This window comes from Crocodylus porosus, unplaced genomic scaffold, assembly GCF_001723895.1.
Source record: "Crocodylus porosus isolate Cpor-Errol unplaced genomic scaffold, CroPor_comp1, whole genome shotgun sequence".
NCBI lineage: Eukaryota > Metazoa > Chordata > Crocodylia > Crocodylidae > Crocodylus > Crocodylus porosus.
Window position 1 is genome coordinate 68632611 of NW_017728906.1, and position 13490 is coordinate 68646100.

Here is a 13490-nt window from a genome sequence, read left to right on the forward strand (position 1 = left end):
CTCCATGTTGTTCAAGTGTTAATGTAAAGGTGGGAGATTTCCTGAAAGTTGCCAAAAGAGACAGCTGCATAGGCCCCTTGTTTTGTCAGATTTCAAGAGGATTTCCTGAAGTCACACAGTTTCAAGATACAAAGGGCTAAAGGGAGGATGATTCTCTGTTGCTCAATGAAAGCAAAGGAACAGTAAATCTGAAGCTTTTGTTAGGCCATGCAAGTTATGACAACTAGCTTCCCCCACATAACATGATGGAACATGAATTATGAATCATGTCTGGAGATGCTAAATATAAACAGCAAACTTGTAAAGGTCAGGTTTGTAGCTGTAAGTGTCATATTAATGTATTGTTGTAACCCCCAGCAAGATCCTTTTAGGTTTGATCTCCCTTTTTATAGCAATAGGTCTTGAGAGTATCTATATGGGCATAAGGACAGTTTTGTTGCAAGGTTGGAATGCCAATGTATAATGGTTTTCTTGTTGTCCTGGTCCTAAGAGACCTTCTTTTGGGCTCAACTATGATATCTGAGTAACTTCCACATATATTCCTTTTTAATCCTCAGAAAGGATGATGCAAAATAAATCTTAGGGCCTAAGATACTTGACAATACCTGATTACTCTGTCAGTTAAAGCACTGTCCACAATTCATTCTCTCAAAGCTTTTATGAGCAGGTGGGAAAAATGATTGGCAACTTGTTTTACAGCTACTGTTACGTTTGATTGGATTTTTGATTAGGAGTGAAATTAATTGATCAATGAGATGATTTCAAGTCATAACTCAAAAGCTTTATTAGGATATGCAATAGCTAAGCTGTATTGGTATTAATAAAGACAATACTTATGCAGCCTTGGATTCGGAAGAACAGGTCTGCTGGCCAGGTGTCCCTCCTTTCCTGGGGACTCTTGCTGAGTTGTTTTTTTCTGCTGAGCTTCGGAAAAGGTACAATTTGTTCCTTTCCCCAGGCCCAATATTTATAGATGGCTGAGATGACATGCTAAAAATTGATCTCTGATTGGTTTTATTTAAGCTTATTTGTTTCACTAGAACTTTTAGAACTGGATTGAACCAGATTTTAATGGTGCTGGGCAAGGGGTCAAGAGATCAACTTAGCTGAGTTTCTTTATTTTTAGGTATCCGACCCCTGTCTGTTAATCATCTAGTAAATTTTAATCAAGATCTTGTTAATCAATTAAAATTTATATTTTTGAGACAGCAGAAGGACAGATTTCTTATCTTCTTTATGGCTTGACTTTTGGCCCTTGGTAGGTTATTTACTAACTTGTTAGTTACTAACAAGGCTTCTTAGCTCTTTCCATCCTCAAGGTTGCCTGTGTGCCCATAATCATTTGAACATGTTAGAAAAAACACATTTATTATAACAAAATGTAACCCTCGTGGTGGCACTACCAGCAGCCACATCCAAATTTTTGGGATCCTGGGGTGCCAATAGGTCTCGTTCTACTCTTGCTCTGTCTAGAGGCTGGGAGCACCACTCATGGGAGTGTTCTCCTGTACTCCTCCCCACACCAGACCACGCACTAAATAACTATTTACAATAATGTATTATTTAGAATAATAACTGACAGACTGACAAATTCAACATCCGACAAATAACAAACAAAATATTTTCAATGAGCTCAATAATAATCTATACCAGCAGATAAAGCCAATACTTATCACATAACAAAAGCAAGTATGTTATCAACTTTTACACTCAGGCAACTTATAACAGGTGTATATATATATACACATATATATACACACGTATACACATACACACACACACACACACACACATACATACACACACACACACTTCATCAGCCAGGTCTCCACAAAATTACTGCCCACAGCAAAGTAGCCCACTGTGCAGTGGCTGCAGTGGCGCCCCGGGGAGTGGTGCTCACTCTGCCTCAGAAGAGGGGCGGCGATGCCATCATCTGGACAGAAGATAGGGGTGCCTATCTGGAGCTTGGGTTTGGCTGCTCCAGAGACCAGAGTTTCTTCCCTTGTCCAGTCTTCCCTGGGAACTGCAATCAATCACACCATTCCCCAGACACTTCCCCAAAGCAGCTCCCCTGTGTTTGGCATGGAGTGCCTCTTCTTGGCTGCACTTTATTGAGCTCTTTGCTGGAGCTCCCACACAGCCACGATTCCCTGCTGCTTTCTCTAGCTCTCCCAGAGAACCTCCTCTACCAACCCCTGTCCCTGATTCCCTCCAATGGCTCCCTGCACCCGGGGACCTTAAGAGTGGGGAGGGCAATCTGTTTGCACAACCTCTGTTCCTTCAGTAAAGGATACCAGGCAATCCTGGGTACTCATTACCTGGTAGTTCCTCTGCCCTCAGTAGCAGCTCACTCAGCAACAATTCTTCTGCCAGTCATCCTCTCAGAAGCAATTCTCCTGGTAGCAGCCCCCTCAGAAGCAGCCCTTCTCCACACAGCTTCAGCTCCCCTCTCCCCAGCTAGTCTCCCCTGTTTTTTCCCCAGGCTTCCTGCCCTGGCATTACAGCTGTCCAATCTCGTGCGTGCATTCTGTGTGCACAGCCTGCTGCCGAGCCTTGTCCCAAGAGTGCAAACACCCTGACTGAGCCTGCAAGTTCAATGGAAACCCTTCAGCACTTTTACAAAAATACCTATTAATACATTTGATTACCTTAATTATTAATGTTTTAGGATGCAATTGTAATAAAGAGTATTTAGGATACAGGCCCTTAATCTGCTGTTCAGGCATATTTCTGCAGCTTTAACTTTCCCTGCAGTTTGGTTATGCTTTGCATAGCATATGTTTGATTCAAGTTATGGTGCTATTTGTCACCCATAGCTCATGCTGCACAGGTCTATGCATGGCTACACAACAATAAATATGTTTGCCTAATGTTGTCTTGATGTAAAATATCTAATGTGACAGAGGACAGCTGTACAGTTGATAAAACCACCAATCGAACTAAATAACATATCATATTAATAAATAATTAATGCAGGCCACAAACAATAGGGAGAGCAAAGAAAAATGTATTTTGTGATTAGAAATCTAGTGAACATTTAGGGCCAGGTTCTGATTGGTCAGTAGTCACCTATAGTTGGAGTGTCAGTGTCTTTGTCTTCAGCACCTTGCTCAAGATGGATTAGGCATCTAGGATCCTTATAAACTCTGTGGGCACTATTAGGAACTTCTGAAAGTTTATTTAGGTTCAGATACCTAAGCACTGTCTACAAAAAATGGGGAGAGGTAGGCACCTCCACAGGGGAATTCAAAAAGCTTGCAGTAACCTACAGGTATAGGGAATGCCATAGAGGAAATGCTGAACTCCTGTATCTCTCAGGAATTGAGGTGCCTCATTCACACTAGGTACCTCCATCCAACTGCAGTTATCGTTCTTCTGTGAGTAGACGATGTTGGTGCCCACGTTTTGCCAAATAAACTTCTAGACTTTCTCTACACATTTCATTTATGTTGTGATAAATGGCAAAGATTCACGTACTCAATCTAAGGTACCATAAAATAGCAAACAAGCCACAAAAATGTTCCACATATAAGGTAAACCATTTTATAGCTGGTTTGTATGGGAACTTGAATTTACCATGTGGCCAGGGCCAACTATCAGCTAACTGTTGGCCCTAGCTGGGAGCTGGGAGCAGAGAAAGGTGCAAGGGGCTTCCCCTGATGGGGACTTCAAACCCTGAACTCAGCAGCTCTGTCTGGGCTCCCAGGTGTAAAAGATCAGAGGCTCCCATTAGGGTTCTAAGTTCCAGGGAAAGTCCTGATCCCTGGTACCCAGCCAGAGCATGGGATTTTGACAAACAGCTCCCAGGGCTGTCTGGGCTAGGGTCAACTCCCAGCTGATTGTCAACTCCAACCGCAGGACTGCACTGAAGACTCAAACTGACCCAGGATTATCAGCTGATTGTCAGCCCTGGGCCTCACACCTTATTGGGCCAGTTTGAGCCTACACTAGTAACAGCAGAAGCATAGGTGAGAACAGGACAGTAGCATAATTTGGGAGGACAAGTGGGACACCAGCCCCAGGGACTAGTTCAAACGGGGTGCCAGAATGGCAGCCCCACAATAACCTGTGTTCAGATAGCTTGCACTGAGGCAGCATCAGTCTACATACAGGGAGGAAAACACTTATCTTCTGCTGCTCCCTGCCGCTGCCCACGGCATTTTAAGTTTTGCCTCTGGGATAGGAGTCTGGTACATTTACTACTCACATCTAACCCTAATCTCAGTCAATATAGATCAGGGGTGGGCAAAATGCGGCTCAGGGGCCAGATGCGGCCTGCCAGGCCATTCTATCCAGCTTGTGGGGCCCCTAAAAAGTTTAGAAAATTAATTTTTATCTGCCCCTGGTTGCCCATCATGCAGCCCTCGATGGCTTGCCAAAACTCAGTAAGCGGCCCTCTGCCCAAAATAATTGCCTGCACCTATTATAAATGATTGAATGGTAAGAATGCCTGTGCCTTGTCTACACTTCCTCTCCCAATACTAATGATAGAAGGGAAGCTGCAGAGAAAGGACGCTGCAGAAAATGGCCATTATAGACATACGCCATCTCTTAGCATCAAAGTTTGAAGGAAAAGTGATGAATTATTTTACCCTGCTTTTTCTAGAATGAGGCAGGCAGAAAATCCAAAATACCCATGTAGGTCATACACAAAACAAAATGTTATGTATAAAATGCTCTTACCTTGCCACAGATTTAACTGTAGAACTTCATCCTATGTGCAAAGAACAATCAAGCAGAGGGCACAGACTAGAAAGGTCAGAGAACAAATCTTGAGATAATACTGCGATTTTTTTCTGCCTTGTATTTCACAAGATGGCATTTTCTGAGGTGCAGAGAATACATAAATAAGTGGAATGACAACAGGCTAGAAAAAGCATAAAAAGTTATGTAAATATGCATCTAAAATGAAGGTTTTCACTTGCCTTAAAGCTGTCAAGATTTGTGTATTAACTCACAAATACAGGACTTCTCCCTTATTGTTAAACTGAAATATTTGCCCTCCATGTGATTTCCTTTTCTCAAAATCATATATGCACCAAAATGATGTTTCAGGTATGCAAGGACACATGCCAAGCGATCTCAGAGCAACATAATTTCTTTTCACATTTTAGGATGTATTGAAGCACCTTGAAAAGCTCTTAACATACAGTATTGAACATTTTATTATTGCAAGGAAGTACATAACAAAACCACTGCCTGCAGGACTTAAAGAGTAAGAGGTAAAGTGGTTATTAAATATTTGCTCTCTCCCTGTTTTGGGTCATAGTTCTTATTCGTTATTAGACTTTTGCTGAATATTTCAGTCAATTCCCATTTTTCAAATCAATGTCTTCCTGTCTAAAGTACTTTGTGCTCATAAAAGAATCTTTATGGATTTAAATATAGCAGCACCTTTGTGCTGCATTGTTTGAGATTATCTTTGTTCTGCACTCATAGTTACTGGAAAGTGAAACTCTACAATTATGATTTGATCCTAAAGAAAATGTTCCTTGAAGTACCATCGACTACAAAAAGCTGTTGAAAAGTTGTTGGTTGTGCACCAGTGGTACCTGTTGCGCTCAATTTCAATTCCCATTAATATTTTAATGGAAAGCTATTGTTTGGCCCGGCAAGTTATGCCAACCCTCTGTGATTTCTTCTGGTCAGCTTTTTAACTCTTATTATAATACAGCATCTTGTTGCATAGTCTCAGTGTTTTCTGGTGGCTTCCACAACTGAAAAACTTAGGGCTAGGAATGTTGATTTTCCTTTTTCCATGTCTCAGTAGAATTAAAACTTCTAGATAAATCTGTACATGAATGAGCATGTCTGTATTTAAACTAAAAGTGAGGTATCCACAAAGGCTATTGTCCTTACGTAGATATAATGATCATGATATTAGTAATCAACTACATAGACTTAAACTGGAGTAACATTAATTAATGCTGACTCTTCTCTCTTTAAAAATTAACACAGATACTGGGAGCTAACTCCTATTCCACTCTGTATGCCTAAATGGCCCATACACAGCCAATATAAAATGGATTCAACTCATCAAAACGATCATTGTTTTACTTTTAAAGTAGAAGTTCCCCCAAAGCACTCATCCATCTCTTCTGTACAACCCATTTCTAAACCATAAAGGAATGCAAGTAGCTAAACATTTCAAATCCCCAAAATGCACAGAATTCCCAGTCAAAACAGAACAAAAGTATTTGGGGAAAAAGTGACTTTATAAAAATTCTAAAACAGAGACATGCATGTGGATAAGCACCTGAAGTTTTGGGTGCTAACACACAGAACATGGGCAGCAGAACTGGAGGTGTGCCATTTCCAGAGATGATGAATAATCAGCTGTTTTTCAATTGGTTTAAACATATCATTCACCAAGCTTCTCTCTCAAGGCCAGTCAGCTCTGTGTTCTGGATTCTAAGCCCCATAGACGCAATAAAATGAATGAACAAACAGGCAGGTAAACCAAAACATGCAACCTTTTCTCAGGCCCTAAGGGGGTAATCCTGGCTCTGTGCTTCACCTGTAACACCATAGCCTTCCCTCTCTTGCTGACTACGAAAGCGTGGACAGTGTCTCTTGCACAAAAATGCAAGACTGTGGCTGGGGCAAGACTGGGTTGTGATAACAAGCCTGCCACAAAAATACCAAACCCTAATGGTTTGCAACCCATTAGGCATACAAGGCAACCCATTAGGCTTGTGGTACTCAATACCAGACCCATACCATAAAATAATAAAAGCGATAGTTAAAATTGTTGACAGAGACCTGATACACTCATCATGTGTATATCTCCAAGCTAAGAAAGCCAGAGAAAAAGGCTAAGCCAGTTTAACTAAAGAGGTCAAGGAAACTACATACACCTTTCAATTGAACTAGTAACTAAGGAAGACAAAAGAATAAAAATACATTTCAAACAAAACCTGTAAAAGACACAGGAAAGATGTCCTGTACGTGACAGTCTCACATCTCTCAAAACAGGCATCCAATGTCTAAGGTGTTACAAATGTCTCAATCATTCAATGTATGTCTGGAGTTTTGTAAACAGACCATCACCAGTACAAGCTATTGCAAATTTGCCCTATTGATAAACAAATACCCAAAGACAGGTCTGATAACCAATGCCTCTAGGTATCCTGTTTGACCACTCCATGGCCATCACATTTAATTGCTGACCTAGTCTAAAGCTACAAGAAACACATGTCTTCACACCTAGACAAAACCAAAAAACAGGAGCCAGGCAATTTAACAATTGTAATACAGTGGTCACCCTTTTCCTCCCTGTTATGTTCAGACTTTAATTGGCCAACCACCAAGGAAAAATGCCATGAAGCTATACAGTTAAACAATATAAATCAAACCAGAACTCCCAGCAAAGTGTGCAGTCCAGGAAAGATCAAGAAGCCATACTGTACCCAGCTTAACCATCATAGGATCATGCTCAGTGAAGGCTGCAAGACTGGACCAACTTCCCTGCCTGCATTGGTAAGAAAACACTGCTGCAGCTAAATATGTACTAGGACTTTTGTAATAGCTCATTTTATATTGGAAAAGAATCTTTTTTTGTCATTTAGTTTTATAGATTGATAGTAATTATTAAAGCAAGCCTTTCGCCTATTAATCAACAGAGTGTTGTGTCAATTCTTAAAGCACTAGCTTTAAAAACCCATTTTTTAAGTGCAACACTGCCCCCTTGCAACCTGCACCTGGAGCCTTTAAGCCTCTTTGGGCACATCCCCACAAGCAGGACTATACGTTTCCTGGAGGACATGTCCCCGGGCATGCCCTGCATGCACACTCTGACACATGGCCAATTGCCCCAAGTGGGGTAGGGGAGGCTGGGGCCAGCACCTGGGCTGGCCCCAGCAGCCTTACCTGGGGTCCTGGGGGCCTCCTGAGCCTGCAGTGGGAATGATCCAGGCATGTGGAGTCTGGCAACAGCTGAAGCATGGCTCTGGACAGCCAGGTTCTAGTTTCTGGCAGCACATGCTGCAACTACATGTGCCACACCACTTTTTTTCCCCCGCACTGTTTTTTTTTTTTTAATATAAATACCAGGATTTCCCAGTATCTAATTTTGCTACTGTGCTGCAAATGTGCAGTACGATGAACAGATCTACATACCCACAGGTGCCATATGCATATTGCAACACCTCAAAAAGCTTTGAGGTACCCCAAACCATGCATTCCCATTCATGTGGATACAGCCTTCATGGCTCCCCCTAACTCACAGCAGTTTGAGCTGCTGCCAGTTTTCCAGCCAACCAGGCTCTTAACCACTGACTACCTGCAGCCGTACCTCTTTGCAGTTGGAAACAGGCAACTACGTAAATATGGATGTGGGAGCAGCGTACTCCAACACTAACAATGATGTACCTCAGAGATCTTAGCACTACTAGCTGCTGTTTTACAGAGTGGTTACTCTCTCTCACAGCAAACTAACTCAAGAAGAGCCACTCTATAGGAAAGCCACTCTACTCTTGAGAAAAGCTTAACTTTGCAATGACACATACTCATACATTAGTTTTCTCAAGGAAAGGCAAATAAATAAATAAATGGCATCATATTGACTTCACAGGAGATGAAGAGTAGCTATGATATCAAAACAACAAGGAAAATGAAAGACCAATAAACTATGAAACAGAAGACAGTGATGATTACTAGACTGCTCAGAATTTATTATCAGAGTGAAGAGAAGACCAGGAGCTTTACTTACTTCCCGAAAAGGAAGCTATTAGCTAGAAAACTTTTGTTCAGCTGTGGCTATGAAAATGAAGTAAAATAGACCTTTTTCCTTTATAATTTGTATGCAAACTGTAGGTACTTTATTTCTGATAACCAGGGATCCTAGTTTTCTCTGATTTAAAAAAATCCCAAATTTTCAGTTTTAAAAAAATAACCCCAAATCCACACTTATCCATGATTAAAATGAAACACCACTAATATCTATATCTATATCTCAATATAAATCTATATATTAGTGGCATTTCATTTTAATCATGGAAAAATGTAGATTTGGGGTTATTTTTTAAAACCAAAAATTTGGGATTTTTTTTAATGAAAGAAAACTAGGATCCCTGCTGATAACTGCATTATTGCAAGGAGCTTTAATGAGATGATTAAAAAGTGAAAGATTTTTTTCTGAAATGAAAATAACAAAGTGTTCATACTTGGGGGAACTTACAATTGTAACTCAGGGAGAATTTTTAGATTTGAAGTGAATAAATGTAGCTATATAGATAGAATTTAAAACTCCCATGTTTTCTGCATGAAAAATGGAAGAATCTGTTTTCACAAGACAGGTTTCCCTTGATTTATGCTGTACAGGCATTCCTGGAGAATAGCATATAAATTGAATTCTCGTAAAGTGGGTTTGCTTTATAATGTAACAAATAGGGATAGGTTCCCATGGCAGTAAGAGAGGGAGAGGGGGAGTGAGGCTGGGACTAGGGAAGGGGCAGGGAGAAGGGTGCTTCTCCCAGGGCTGGACAAGGCAGCAAAGCAGAGGGAACAGAGCGGCACTCATCCCAGCTCCAGCTGCAGCAGCCCTGGGAGTGGCCAGCACCAGCTGCCTGCACCAACACACAGCACAGCCCAGGAGCAGAGGTGAGTGCAGACAAGCAGGGGGACAGGAGGAGCAGGGCTGGGCTGAGTGGGGTCATGGCCCTTTCCCTTCCCCCACAGACTTACTTGCTTGGGCAGGGAAGGGGAGGGAGGGTGTCTATGCTGATTGGCATAAAAACAAATTTACCTCATATATAACAAATTATGGGTCTAACTATGCTCATCACAGAAGAGCAAATTCACATATAAAGAACCCGCATAAATCGAGGGAATCCTGTATAGTGCAAGGGTTATGGCAAAACAGAATTTCTTGGACTGGGTTTATAATTTATCACATTAAAAATGAAATAGTTCTTTGAAGAATCCAGATTATGTTAAATAAAATATATTCAGGATTCATCTGCTACTATCTCTTCTGAACTGCTGATTTCAGAAAAAACCCAATACACATTGGAAAAAGGTTTTACAGAGCAAGTGTAAGATACGCTTCACAGACCTAACAGAGGACATGGACACTTAAAGTTTCCTTAATCCCACAATACAGTTAAGTTCTGTCAGCCATTTAAAACTTGCCTTAAGCACATGAGAAACCTATTATTTCAGTTTAAAGAAATCTGATTTTTTTTTTTTTTTTACAGCAAGTATATGAATTAAGCTCTTTGTATGGTAAGATTTCCAGATGTTATGAAACCATGTTGCTGTGCCAAAGTCAAGACACTTAATTAAATTTAAAGCTAACCAAGGTTTGATATAATCACTACAGAAAAGCAAAATATAAAAAACAAAGCTGCAATAAAAATGGCTAAAAGGTCAATTATGCATCAAACTGTTGATCTTAAAGTCCATTAGCTCTAGGCTCAAAAAGCATGTGAAATTACTCAAAATGACAGACCCAGCAATGGTTCTTTTAACTAGAAGTGAAACTACAATTCAAGCAAGACTCTAGCAAGTATATTAAAAGAATCTTATTGCCTACAGTTAACCAGTGACCAAATCTGTCCATAACTTATTAGCAAGCTGTCTTAAGCATTGGTGACACAGAGGGGGTGCACATGCACCCCCCCGAGTGTGGTGGTGCACCCCCTGTGAAAAGGCGCTGCTGACACTGCCAGCAGCACCTGCAGGCAGTCGCAGCTCACCAGCTCACCACCTCACTGCCGGTGGCGTCTGTGAGTGGTTGCCACCCCTGGTCAGTGCTCACCACCCCCCTCTCTCGCTGCCAACAGCACTGCAGCTGCCTTGCAGGACCTCACTGCTTGCTCCTGCCATTCTCCCACCGCCAACAGTGCTACCGCCGCCTGCGGGAGCTCACCATGCCCCCCCAGCATCTGGGGGCTCATGGAATTCATGGTCTTAAATACATTACAGTGAAACTTAAGTATTACAAATAATAGTCATCTTTGTTTCATGAACAGTTTATGGAAACAAGATACACCGTCTTATTGCACCTACTAAAATTAAATATTTTGTACCCTCTGTATAATTAAAGTATATTTTTGTACATGTCCAAAAATATTTTGGTTACTTGTAACTCTTAAAATGTTTTCTCCTGAAAGGTTAAGTGTATAATATTAGGCATGGACTTTTAATTTTTTCAGCCACTGGGAAACTCTTCTTTCTTTTTTCATAAAATGCTATTTGGACAAGAGATGTAGCCAGTGGTATATCACTTGACAGCCAATGCTGGTCATACTTCTTTTAAATGATGATCTGCAACCTGTGGCTCCTTGATCACAGCTGAGAAAAACAATAAAGTCCAAAATTAATCAAATTAGACATTTCATAAGGACAAGTGCAAAGTCCTGTATTTGAGACAGAAAAATTGCATGTACAAAACAGACTAGTTAGAAAAGGATCTGGGGTTATAGTAGACCTGTAAGCTAAATATGAGCCACTAGTGTGCTCTTGTTTCAGAAAAAGCCAATACCATACTGGGCTGTCTTGATAAAAATGTTGCTCGGAAGTCAAGGAAAGGCATATTTCTATTCTATTCAGCACTAGTGAGACTCATCAGGAGTACGGTCTCTAGTTTTGGACACAGAATCTCAAAACAGGCAGAAATAAATTAGAAAGAACTGAGTGGGGACCTAAAACTATTGGAGGGCTAGGAAACATGATTTAAAAGGGACAGTTGAAAGTCTAGAATTATTTAGTCTGGGGAAGAGAAGAATGAGGGAGAAATTGATAGCAATCCTCAAATACATGAAGCATAGTTATACAAAGGATGGTGAAAGTCTGTTCACTGTGGTCACTGTGGACAGAACAAGGAGCAATGGAACAAGGGAAATTTAAGTTGGATATTAGAAAGACATCTGTATCTGAGGGTGGTTAAGCATTGGAACACATTACCTAAAGATATTCAGGAATGTACATCTTCAGAAGTTTTTAAAAGCAGGTCATACAAACACTTGTCTATGATGGAGATCTTCCCGTGAGATGGGGTTTGTATTAGATGACCTGGAGAGGTCCCTTCCAGGCTTGCTTTTCTATACTTCTATGTTTCTAAGTTCTTCTACCCGGGTACAGAAATTTGCATATCTCATGCACTAAGATGTTATGCTTCAGGGAAGAACTCAAGATTCCATAGCCAGTGGGAAAGACTGAAGAGCCCAGTGATTGTGCCACTCACCTTTGTTCTGATCACTATTCTAAGTACTCTAAAGAACAGCTCTGGGAATGCAGAGAAGCAGAACGCAAGGCACCAATGAACTTTAGTGATGAAAACTTAGATACCCAAGGCATTAGAAGAGCTGCACTTTTGGATTAAGAAACCTAAATTCTACTTGTGCTCCAGTTTTGGTACCCAAACTCTCTTCTGGATCTGGGCAGAAGCACCTCACCCAAAGTCATCAGTCTGTGCTGGAGCATGGAACTGAACACCAGTCTGTCCAGACTAACGCCCTAGCTTAGCCACTACATCTTCTTTCCACTCAAAAAAAGCTGTGGGCTGGAATTCTTCACAAAGTCACACTCATTTCTTGCACTAACCTTGCTTTGACCCATTTGTCAGTTGTGCCACAAATAATCCATCCATCTGTTAACTGTTCAAAATCATGTGACAGCCTTAATAACTGTCAATAGTGTCTTGTCAGCTGCAGGGGGAGGGTGGGGGGTGTTTGGTTTTTTGTTTTTTGGGGTTGCAGGAAGAGCGGGGGGTTGGGATGTTGTTTGTTTTTGCAGGGGAAAGTATACCTGTCCTTACCAAATTACAAAACACAAAAACTTTGGAAGGCTTTGGTTTGCAATTTTTTCTTGTCCTCCCACTGGAATGTTTTGTGCATCCCAAAGGCTCCATTCTGGGCCTCCATGCCCAGATCCAAACAATGGATCCAGCATGCTTTTGACCTTTCGAGTCCTAGCGAGCTCAGGCCAGTCCAGCATACAGGCACGCCTCACTTATGTCATCACGATTAACGTTGTTTCATTATTATGTCGCTGATCTGTTAGAGAACATACTTGTTTAAAGTTGTGTGATGTTCGGGTATAACGTTGTTTGGGTGCCACCTGCTAGTAGGTAACTACTGTGACATAATTGGATTCACTTAACATCGCTTTACTTTAAGTCGTATTTTACAAGAACATAACTACGATGTTAAGTAGTATATATACTACTCTCCAGGTTCAAGGCCATACCCTGGCACCCTGTAAGGCAGGGATGTCAAAGGTATGGTCTGCAAAATGGATAAAGCCCATGGAGCCCTGTCATCCAGGCCCTGGTGCTGCCAATATTTCAGAGTAGACGCAGAAACTGCACAACACATGCCAGATCAGCCCTATGTACTATTCCCCGGGATCCAGCAAGCAGGGGGAGAGCAGCGGCATTGTTCTTTATGGCCAATCTAGCCCATGAGGTGCAGAGCCAGATGAGTGACACCCACAGCATGTGCACATGGTGGTTTCTAGATTAATTCTTGAGGGATACATAACAG

At 41.3% G+C, this 13490-nt stretch overlaps 1 long non-coding RNA gene across 1 annotated transcript; it reads right to left on the reverse strand.

Annotated features, from left to right (window-relative positions):
• Positions 1-1162: 1162 nt before the first annotated feature.
• LOC109306072 lies at positions 1163-13214 on the reverse strand. Its single transcript, XR_002099836.1, has 3 exons — positions 13203-13214; positions 11279-11284; positions 1163-1270 (listed from the first exon to the last, which is right to left on the reverse strand). It is a non-coding gene; the product is annotated as an uncharacterized LOC109306072 (long non-coding RNA).
• Positions 13215-13490: the final 276 nt, after the last annotated feature.